General features: G+C 38.8%; 1 protein-coding gene and 1 pseudogene across 2 annotated transcripts in view; one reads left to right on the top strand and one right to left on the bottom strand.

Annotated features, from left to right (window-relative positions):
• PRMT3 (protein arginine methyltransferase 3) overlaps positions 1-12,363 on the bottom strand; it is a 169,762-nt gene that overhangs the window by 116,240 nt on the left and 41,159 nt on the right. The gene's annotated exons all lie outside the window — the stretch shown is intronic.
• LOC102838601 lies at positions 5,543-5,904 on the top strand (annotated as a pseudogene).

Genomic DNA, 12,363 nt, shown 5'->3' with positions numbered 1-12,363 from the left:
TTGGTTGATGATGCATGGAGGGGATTGTAACCATGGCTATGAAACGATATACAATAGAATGAATGTAAAACTAACGTTCTCTCATGTAAACTATCACATAGTTCACAATAAAACATTTATTTAAAAAAAAATGTGTAACCGATTTTGTTCAGACATGATTTAGATAAAAGACATAGCTCATGTCTGGGAAAAAAAAAAATGTCTAAGAAGATGACAAATAAATGGTATAAAATACCACTGGAATTCACGAAATAAACACCTAATCAATTAAGTGATAAATCCAAAGTGCATCCAGAAGAATAGAGGGTTTATAATAAATAGCTATTTTAAAAAAGAATATTTGGTGAATCAGAAGAGCACATAACTTAAAAATTTACTAAGTATAATATTATTTTTGAAGAAGTAAACTGAAGTTGTCAAAGATTACATTCTATTTGAATCAACAATCAACATTCATTGAGGCAACAGTTAAGAAACAAATGATTTACTGCAGTGACCAAATCTTCTGCAAAAAGACTTCTTTAAAGTTTTCAAAAGCACAGAGGTCACTTGGATAACTAAGAGGTCACTTGGATAACAAATAATGGTCTTTTCAATTGTCTCATATGCATGCAAAAGTGGGAGAATAAGAAGGCAAGACAGACCTTATGCAGCATTTGAGCTGTGGTGTTGGTGAAGAATTCTGAGTATATACTATGGGCTACAAGAAAAACCAAGAAATCAGTATTAGAAGAAATATAAATAGAATTCTCCTAAGAAATGAGGGTGGCGAGATTTTAGTTTTAAAGGTCATTTGCAGGAAAGAAAGCATTATGGTTGGTAAAGTAGAGGGTCAGTTAAAAGAAGAAAAGCACTCAGTGATATGAACTGACACAGCAGCTGAAAAACTGGACTTAAATACACCAAAAGCATACCTGGTGCAGAAGCAGGAATGTATAAGGTCACTGTAGGTCAGAGCCAACTCATTGGCAACTAACATTACTTTTCTTCCAGTTCAACATGGTGCATTCAAGCACACTTGCCCATTTCTTCTGTTCCTCAAACCCAGTGAAATGATAGTAAAGTAATATAAAATGCACAGAATTCATTCATTTATGGTGATTTGGAGAGGGAATATTAAAAGAACCAAAGATGTAGATAATTTAGAGGAAGACAGGAGAGAGATGAATAAGATTATCTTGGTAAACCTGTGAAGAACCAGAGAAGTGGAGATGATAGCCATTCTTCATAATATAAACCTAGAGTCAGGAAGTATATATAGAAAGTGTGAATATGACCGCAAAAATCTTAGCAGATTGGTGACCAGACCAGTTCTCCCTTCACTACCTCAGAGGAAAAACCTGTACTAGTTACCTTAGTGAAGAATCTAGTCCTTCATTCTGACATGTAAACAAAAATACAAGAATCCTTAACCATCTGAGGTGGGTTGGGGGATGTACATCCCCTGGGAAATAAACCCAACCAGGTATATGATTTCAAAGACAAGACTCAGAACAAGGTCATTCTATGAGCTGTTTCTCTCCCGGGGATATACTTTGTATTTACAAGTGGTTAGCTTCAGAATTCATGCATTTGGGAAGAATATTGAAAGTACCATAGAATGCCAGAAGAATAAACAAATCTGTATTGGGAGAAGTAGAGACAGAATGCTCCTTGGAAGCCACGATAATGAGACTTTGTCTCTCATAGTTTGGACATATTATCAAAAGGGAACAGTCCCTGGAGAAGGACAACACGCTTGGTAGAGTGGAAGGTCAGCAAAAAAGAGGAGATCTCCTAATGAGGTAGCTTGGTACGGTGGCAGCAGCAATGGGTTCAAGCATAACAAAATTGAGAGGATGGTGCAGGATCTGGTAGTGTTTTTTCAGTTGTGCACAGGGTCACTGAGTTAGAACCACTTGATAAAACCTAACACAAAGAATGAGCAGGTGCAGGGCTGTGATGTAAAAAAGTTCTCTGGCTCAACTTTTCTAGTCTTTCTCTCACCCCATGCAATTTTCTATTTTCTTAAAACTTCTTCATAATAATCCCCGTGATCATTCTGTATCCTGAGCAAATATATCAAGATTGCCCATTTACAATTAAAAAAACAAAAAACATAAAAGTCACTCTGCCTTAAACTTAACAGGCCCAGAAGATCCCCTTGTAATTCACTTTTTAGATTGGACATTTTTTTTTTTTTTTTGGAAGGCACCCTAGTGAGACAAAGACAAGTGTATTACTGAGATAATTTGTATGCAGCCATCTAATGATTGTAAAAACATTTTGTTTGGAATAAACCCATGTTTGTATAAACTGGAGTCCTGGTGTGGTACTGTGGGTTAATGTGCTAGACTGCAAGGTCAGTTTAAACCGTAAGTAAGATTGGTGGTTCAAGCCCACCAGCCGCTCCTTGGAAACTGACTCAACAGCACTTAACAACAACAAATGTATAAACTGGAACCCCAGGAGCAATATTTTTTAATTTACCTTCATACCAGGGGGAAAAAAAAAAAAATATATATATATATATAGTGACAACAATCATCTGATTCAAGCAAAGGAAATGGATTCTCAGACCTTGCTTATGATGCTTTGTCGATCTTTGAACATTAGATATCCTAGGTTCTGATCATTCATTCATAAAACAAGCACTGATGCTGAATGTCTACTATGTGCCAGGTAGCATTACAGGTGCCAGAGGTACATTATTCAACAAAGAACAGAACATTTCTTACCTAACCTTGGGAAGTTGAAATTCTAGTAAAATTTCTAATGAAATTTCATTTTGTATCCTGGGACCTCAGACATTTAAGATTGGCAAGATATATATTTAAAATATTGATACTGATATCTGATATGGGATCACATGCAATTTTTACTTTCTTATTTTATCCTCTCTTGTGTTTCCCCAATATATACACGTAATTTACTTTCCTTTCTTCCTTTTCCCTTTAAATAGAACAAGAACTGGTGGAAAGGGCAACCTGGCTACGCTATGGAGAAAAGATATCGGTGGGCAGTAAATATCAAGAGCAAAGTTGAAGTACGAACAGGGACAATTATGTGCAGATGCACCAGTTCAGGTGAAAGATGTCAGAACATGAACTGATTAGCAGCAGTTAGTACTCTACTGTAATACGTCGTTCATTTCTTAACTGTTGCTTCCATGGATGTTGATCCAAACACAGTCATCATTACTACCCTACAGGTAACAGAGGGACAGAGCTGAGAAACATCAAGGATTCTGTCTCCAACGAAATATGCTGGGTAAAACAGAGGGAAAGGTCAAGGATGAATTCCTGGTTTTCAATTTTGACCTAAAAAGAGCTAATGTATACTCAATTCTTGTGTATTGCCATAACGTTAACAATGTTCCTTGAGAAAGATAATAAGAACTACTAGAACATTTACAAAGGAGCTCTGGTAGCGCAGTGGTTACGAATCGGGCTGCGAGCCGCAGGGTCAGCAGTTTGAAACTACCAGCTGTTCCACAGGAGAAAGATGAGGCCTTCTGCTCCCGTAAAGATTTACAGCCTCGGAAACCCTGTACAGGGTCGCTAAGAGTCGGAACCGACTCCACGGCACATCACAACAACAACAACAGAACATTTACAATGTTACTAGGTAATGATGTTATTTCAGATAGACCAGGTTGGCAGCACATCTAAAGTGAACACGAAGATTCATGTTGTGCAGTGGAAGCCTGGTTTGGGCTCTACACCTCACTCGTCACATGCCAATTATGTGACTACATGAGCAGTTACCTTTGTGAACTCTGGAACTTTTACGACTCAGGTGAAGTTTTCTGGGTAGAGACATCTCACGTATGACTCTGAGGTGCCTGTATGGCTCTCTTATAGAAGCAGACAAGTCTTGTATGGCTCTTGGAAGTCTGCCCTTGGCCTCTAGGGCCTTTACCAATGCTTATCTTATTTCTTGTGCTCTTATTACAGCACCCTTTACTGTACTAAATCTTAGGTTAGTCATTAGTACAACTTTACGCTATATTAATTCTTCCAGGAAATCACTAGTGGGTGGTCATAGGACCTCCAAGACAGCTGTGACCCCTGAGTGAACAAAAAATTGGGGAGTTTGGTAGCAGGGTGTGGAAGGAAAGGAATTTAGTTTGCTTGTAAGGTAACTTGGGCTCCTTTGTTACCTTCATTAAAGTCCAATGGGTTTTGAGCAGCCAAAAAAAACAAATTTTTTTTTATCAATTTAGCATCAACAGTCCAAAATCCTTTTCAGCTTTAACTCATCCTTTGATGTTATTCCTATTAAATTCAGCAACAAAATATGGAGCAGATTCCTCATTTCAAGAATTTCTGCTGGTGTCTTTTGTGATCTTACACCAAATCTTAGGTATAGCCTTGTAGTTGCTAAGTGCCACTGAGTCGATTCCAACTCATAGTGACCCTGTTTGGAAATCCAAGGAGCAGCTGGTGGGTCTGAACTGCCAACCTTTTGGTTATCAGTCCACTGCTTATCCTACAGTGTCACACGAAGACTCCACGTATATCACTGTTGTTGTTAAGTGCTGCTGAGTCAGTTCTGAATCATAGCAACCCTGGATAAGGTTTCCAAGGAGTGGCTGGTGAGTTTGAACCGCTGACCTTGTAGTTCAAACCGACCTTATGGTTGAGTGCTTATCTGACAGTACCATACCAGGACTTTATGCATTTCATTAGCATCATTAAAATATTTAAGTTGTTCAGTTCTGGTTAAACACCTTTACTAAGCTTCTACCCATCTCAGACACTTTGCGAGGGGTCAGGGACAAACGATGAAGAAAATAAAGTTTCTCTAGAGTTTAGAGAGGGGTACTTATATAAACTCGACAACAGAGTAACATACTCTCTAGGCTTTCCTTATTGTTTTATTTCTAACAGTATTCTATACACAGGCAATATAGAAGATTGCATCTTTAATGTCTTACTGAGATTGAAAGTACGACAGTGTAGCTATATAATGGATCAACCCTCTCACAAAAGCCTTCTGCACCAACATTCAAAGGTCTGAATAATGAGCTATTCCAGACTGAGTCAATGTGAAATCAAAGGCAATCAGGATAACGGTGAAACAATTACCAGAAGTTACCTTTGCTTCCTGAGGGCTAACACCGTATACAATTGTCTGGCAACTGAATAGCTTTGCTATCCTTAGATAAGTTTATGTTTCCGAAATGATCATTCACTGCATGGTTGAAAGTATGATAGCAACAATAAACAATTTCTCAATCCTTTCATATTCTACTTTTGAGTTCTACTTGCCCCTGCTAATACAATTTCTTTGAATACCTGCATTCTACTTTATTCATGTCTGCAATCTTCAGAGAGCAGCTGTCCTGATCTTTTCTAAATTCTACTATGTTTATACAGATGAGGGAACTTCAAAAAGTTTGTGGCAAAGTGGAATTAAAAGATAATGGAATGAGATTTCAACTAAACAACCCTAGTGACAGGAGCTGGAGCGGCAGCACAGCTTATCCCTGTTTCCCCTCCCCCTCCCCTTCTCCAGCGGACTTCCTGGGCCCTCTACACTCTAAAGTCCTGGTCCTGCCATGTCCCAGAAACAGGAAGAGGAGAACCTTTTGGAGGAGACCAGCAAAGAGAAGCAGGACACACAGGAGAAGGAAGGTATTCTCCCTGAGAGAGCCGAGGAGGCAAAGTTAAAGGCCAAATATCTAAGCCTAGGACAAAAGCCTGGAGGTTCTGACTTCTCAAGAGACTCCAGAAAGGGCAAAAGTACTTTGACTCAGGAGACAACAATATGGCCAAAGCTAAGATGAAGAATAAGCAGCTGCTTAGTATAGGACCAGACAAGAACTTGGTGACTGGTGACCACATCCCCACCCCACAGGATCTTCCCCAGAAAAAGTCCTCGCTAGTCACCAGCAAGCTTGCAGGTGGCCCAGTTGAATGATGCTGCCCAGGGCTACCACCAGATCCTGAGACGCTGCCCCCTGGGCCCTGTGCTGGCTCCTGCCCCACGGGCCTACTTTTGTAGCCAGGGGTTAGGAGCTGGCTTGGGCATGGGCTGGAGAGGCAGAAGCCCCTGCCCATCGGTGTCCCAGCGCATGGAGCCTCTTGGGCTGAACACCAAGACCTTGAACCTATTTTGTTTTACCATTTTTCCAAACCAACTATTGGAAGAAAACTCAATGAAATCTTGGGGGTCGGGCCGAGAGGGTGGGTAGAATTGGGAGGTTTGAGAGCATATGAATTAGGGCTTGAAGTTGATAAAAACTTTCCTATCTTCCTTCTTAACCATGTGGCTGGTGTGGTGTCAGCAGGAGGGAAGTGGAACGGACTAAAGAAAAGGGGTTCCAACTCAGCACTGTAGAAAAAAGAAGCCATGTTTGCTTGGATGTGGCTGGGGACCTGGTAGCATGTAAAAGAAACTGTCTATCTAAAATGCAACAGATACAAATAGCACCTCTGTTTCTGCGGAGCAAACTGAGAATCCCTGTTAATTGTTTATGAAAACATGCTGTCCTCTTGAACTAGATCTATTGTGGACAGGAGGGCAGTGGTATGAGGAAACAGGGTCATGAGCACGGGGAGCCCCTCAGAGCCCAGGACGGTTTTTTCAGTATTAAAAAAAAAAAAAACACAAAAAGGGAAGACAAACCCGACCCAGAAAAAAAGATCATGAAATGAACTTTTTGAAGCTCCTTGTATACTTGTCAGTTTATTTTATCAATCAAAACTTGCCCGTTCTAATGTCATTTCTTTAGATGTTAGACTTTGTTTCTAAAGGAAATAGATTTTTTACAATTATAACATTTTGAACATAACTAAAACACTGAACATATTTAAAAGAATACAGAAATATATTTACAATGCATCCATATTTTAGAATTTAAAGTGCCTTCTAAAGATGTAAACTTACAGAGTTTTCTAAAAGAAACTGTGATATATAAAACAAATTTCTGGCTAAGAAACCTCAGAAGGGCTAAAGATGTAGTCTAGGAATAAAATTCTGTCTGCTAATCAGAACACTTGTTTTCACTGACTGATGGTATTATGTAAATCCCAGTATGCCAGAATAAACAGGTACAGGAGAAGATGATAGAGCAGCTCAGGAGGGAGTCAATAGTAAAACTGGCTAAAACAAGAAACTCTGTGGTGTGAGAGAATACAGGTTGTGAAATGGAATAACTTCAGAAAAGAGGCATCATATTTTGATGTGTATCATGAATGATCAATTTAGAAACATAACTATCCAAATGCAAAGCATAATGTGATGGCAAGTTGAAAATGCTCACTGCCATTGAGTTGATTTCCACTCATTGCTACCATCTACTAGAACCGCCTGCTTCACAGAGTTGGGTTTTCAAGGCCGTGTTTGACCTTTCAGAAGCAGAATGCCAGGACTATGATAACTGCCAGTGAATCCAAACCTCCAACCTTTGGGCTTGTAGTTAAACACGAAACCATTTCTACTACTGATTCCAAGCCAAAACTACCACCACTAATTATGATTAATACTGTAATTTTGCTAACATTTACTGAGCAGTTTTACATACCAACCACTTTTTCAAAGCACCATGAATAAATTGAATTCTTGTCACAAACTCTGAAAGAGCCCTGATAGTGCAATAAGCACTCGTCTGTGAACTGAAAGGTCAGGTTTGAACCCACCAATTGCTTCTAGGGAGACAGATGTGGCAGTCTGCTTTTATAAAGGTGGCTGCTGGCAGTTCTACTCTGTCCTAAATGAGTTGGAACCAACTTGGAAACAATGGAATTTTACCAATCTAATGAGATGGCTACTATCTACGTCATTTTATAAATGAAGAAATCAGGGTTTACAGAAATTAAGTAATTTGTTCATGATTAAAATGTCAAGATTGGAACTTGAACACATAATTTCAGATGCTGAGACAAGCATGTTATACTTCTCCTCAAGACAGAATGAGCAAATTGTGGGGATACTCATGATAAATTATTTCCTAACTATATTTTTTTTTCTGAGGTGGCACTGTAAGATAAGCACTGGGACTGCTAACCTCAAAACTGGTGGTTCAAACTCACTAGTTACTAATTGGAAACCCTATACAGGGTGACTATGAGTTGGAACTGACTCGAAGGCATACAACAGTACAACCTATTCTTTCAGAAGTACATTCACAAACAAAAGAACAAGCTGCAAACTTTCAGCCCACAGACTGAGAAAGGCTCTGTGTCTGCAGGCAGGAGACTGGTTTACCAAATGTGCCCTTTGAACAACTAAATGAATATGTGTTTTTTCTTTATGTGTACTTCACGTATTTTTGCTTTGCTGATTTGTGAAAAATAAGGTAAGATGGAAACCACAGGAAGGAAGAAGGATAACTGTTATTACAGGGAGGCGTTAGTAATCATTTAGATGAAACAAAACACATGATTCGTTTAAAATAAGGCTGATGATCCTGTCAACTTTCTCTCAATTCAAAATGGATAAAAAAAAAAAGAATTAATGATGAATCTGCAAAACACCTCATAACATGAAAAAACCTGGAGGACACTATGAGAGTGAAATCAGTCAATCACAAAAGGCCAAACAATTCATGAGACCACTGTTGCAAAAAAAAAAAAAAATTTAATTAAAAAAAAAGGTTTTCTTGGTAAAAAAAACATTCTAAGACGGTTACCACAGGAGAGAAGGCAGGAAAATTTATCACTGACTAGAGGATTTTGTTCTTGTGAAGTGCTGTAGAGTTGGTTCTGACCCATAGCAACACTGTACAGGATTTCCAAGGAATGGCTGGTGAACTTGAACCGCCAACCTTGTGGTTCAAACTGACATAGCAGTTCAGTGCATTAACCCACAGCACTACACATCTGTTTACCTGGATGATGGGGAAGGCAATGTACAAGAGGGAGGTTGGCAGAGGAAAGATGAAGGTAGTGGAAGACACGAGGAGAACAAGAGTTAGTGACTAGAGGTCAATACTGTGAGCTGACGGTACATGGAAAAGATTGCAATCATTGTAATGACATGAAGCATATGATTGTTGACTGTAAAATTGACAGTCTGCTTGTAAACCTACTCAATTCACAACAAAACGTTAAAAAAGAAAAAAAAGAACAGAAATTATTGTATCTCACAGTATAAATTTCAAAAATTTCAATGGAATAACAACTTCACTGAGTTTCCTAGCATCACGTGCAATGTTTAAAAATCATAGCAATACACTACGATCTTTTGTAAAATTCACTTTATAAAAAGATATTCTCTATACAATATGTTCACTTAGCTAAACTGAAATTTTTTTCTGAGTGTAAGTTTATAGTCATTTTGTTAACTCTCTTCATGTAGTAATCTTTGTTACACATGCAATTTCTCTTTGTTACAAACGCTAATGTTAGAAAAAACAAGACAATTACTTGTAGTAACACTACTGATTTTAATTTCTTTACTTATCTATGCTACTTATGCTACTTTTCTACAGCTATGTCTGATGTTCCAGCACAGATTTCAAGTATACTTTTCAGACAATAGGTATAAGACTGAAAGGACAAACATTTATAAGTAAAGAATGACTTTAAATGTTTTCTTCATTCTCTTCCACATTAAAATTAGTGATCCCAAGTCAAAATGAGCAAACACTCTTAGAAAAGCACACATAGAAAAGTCCAAAGACAACTGGTTTGGCTCAACAGTGACTAGAGTCTCTCACCATGTATTCTGTCCTAAAAGTTTGTGAGGAAAGTTTGTGAGAGGCCACTTAAGATAAAACTAATGGTCCAAGCACAGAAACCTCGAGCAGATAGAAGAACAGAAGGTACTTCTTGCAAGAAAGACCGAAAGGAAAAATACAAAACAACACAGGCAGTCCGACTGATTACTAGAAGAACAAACAAGTTGCTCACCCAGGAGACATCAAGGCAAGTGGTCAGGTCCCCTCAGGGCAAACCCCCTTCTAAGACTAAGACTCAATGGGAATACATGCTCTGATTGGTGACCACATTCGTCACCGATAAGGGGAACTGAGGGAAACACAGCAATGAAGCTGTGAGCTAATAAGCCCTACCATTCAACACTCTTGTGAACCCGGTTGGAGACCTGGTTGGCCAGCAGTGTGGAAAGACCTGGGGACTCTTCGGCCCAGAGTCAGTGATATAGCCACAGAGGACTAGAGTGGAGAGTGAAATGTCCAGCTGATAAGAAGAGAGGGCATATGCATAAGAACACCCACATTTGCAGATAATACCCACTTGACCTGGCTTCAATGACTAGATGATCAGAGCTCAACTAGAAGAAGAAAGAAGAGGAAAAAAAGAGTAATCTGATATAATCTGATGATCTTGACCTTCATCTATGGATGCAGTAGCTCAAAAGAGGGAACAAATCTTTACAGCAAGGATCATTCCCACCCCCTCCATACACAGAGTAGACAGGGATGGGCAACCTGAACATTGAGTACCCAAAATGGGGAGGCTACCAAGGCAAGAAGTGACTGGCTTACAAGCTTTCAAGAGGGATCCTAGATCCAGAGGGTACGGAGGTAAGTAGAATCTCCACTGAGTTGTTAGTATCCAATCTGTCTGGGCGGGGCTAATGAAAGGAGACGGGGATAGGTCCCTTGCGGTACAATGGTGAATAACTGCTATCAGGACTGACTGCGAGGGTTGGAAATGTAAAGGTAGACAATTTGTAGCAAAAGGAGGGGAGTGATTGACTTTGCAGTCCAACAGTAGAGGTCCCTGGAACCATCAAGGGAGAAGAGTGGATTGCGAGACCCTACCCAGAGAAGCACTGACACCAGAGCTGGAGGCAGAGACGACAACACGAAGAGATGGTGTGCCCAGGGACTCTAGACCCAGAGAGGGAGAGGGGCTATGTGCTGATGACTGGGGGGTGGTGGGTGGGGCAGGCTTGCAGGGTATACCCTTTGGTTGGTTGATGATGCATGGACAGGATTATAACCATGGCAATGAAATGATATATGACAGGTTGAATGTAAAGCTAATGTTCTCCCATGTAAACTATCACATAATTCACAATAAAACATTTAAAACAACAACAACAAAACACAAAACTAATGGTTCCTATTTGTCCAGAGCAAAGGAGGATGAAGGAAACCCGAAACTCAAGAACTCCATGGTCTCATCTACTCTGAAACCAGATAAACTAGACGGTGCCCTGCACCCACTACCAACCACCGAGATCAGGAACACAACAAAGGGATCCTGATACACTGAGGAAAAAATACAAAACAATTTTTTTACAGTCAGACTTACTGGGCTGGTTGAGACTAGGGGATTCCTCAAAAACATTGCACTGAGATAGTCTTAAAAACCTTGAATCTAAACTATCCCAAGTTTCCATTTTAGCTAAATAATAGATTTGCCTGCAAAATAAGAATATCACCAGTGTGTACTGTGCACCTTTAAAAAGCCATCCATATGATACTAAACTGTCAACAATTACCTTAAAGCAAAGAAGAGAATGTAAAGAAACAGTGAAACTAGATTGCAGAAAATGAGCAAACAGAACAGAAATCTTGAGAATGCTGATACACTGAAAGGTACAACCAGTATCATGGAATCATTTTAGAAACTGCTGAATGAAACCTTAACTTGCTGTGCAAACTTTCACTGAAAACACAACAAAAAATTATTTTTGAAAATATGGTCAGAGCTCAAGTTTTAGGTCCCAGTTCTTCCCTAATAGTTTCACTGGAAAACTATTGTGTTAACTACTGGATTGGAAACTAATTATCTCTGTGTAAAAATATTAAAGATTCTTTTAAGTGTTAGAAAATTACATGCTCACATAGATAACTTTAATTTCTATCATAAATGTGTTTATACAGAATCCTGTGAATGCTGCCTAAGATTCCTCCTCAAAGCTTTCAGTGTCAGAGCTAAAGATGAGAAGGGCGGAGCAATTTACTGTCTTTAAGTAGATGGCAAAACACTCCCTTATGACTGTAGTTCTTATTTGCTGAAGGTCTACACACTTCTTTCACATTTCTACTTCTGCCCATTGATACTGAAGCAAAATGCTATTGTAACAAAAGAAATACTAATAAAAGCAAACTGACACCCATTTTTTGATTGAAAGTATGCATGCAAATGTCCTCAAAAACTAGGAATATTAATTCTAAAATATTCTGGGCTCTGGATTAGTTATAAATATCCTTTGGAAAATCTTTCTACCATAGAATAATGTAGGGAGAAAAAAAAATATTCTTAAATCTGAAGAGAACTAATATGAATATCTTTAAATGAAGTTTTACAATATTTTTAAAGTTTTTTATTAACCCAGATATTAAGTTTGTTTTTGTTAGGTGCCACTGAGTCAGTATCAACTCACAGCAACCCTATATTAAGTTATAAGGTATTAACTTAAAAGTTTGACAGACTGGCTGGACCAATTAATTTGATAAAA

This window comes from Chrysochloris asiatica, unplaced genomic scaffold (assembly GCF_000296735.1).
Source record: "Chrysochloris asiatica unplaced genomic scaffold, ChrAsi1.0 scaffold00083, whole genome shotgun sequence".
NCBI lineage: Eukaryota > Metazoa > Chordata > Mammalia > Afrosoricida > Chrysochloridae > Chrysochloris > Chrysochloris asiatica.
Note: the sequence above shows the minus strand (reverse complement) of the source record. Positions and strands in the feature narration are given on the sequence as shown.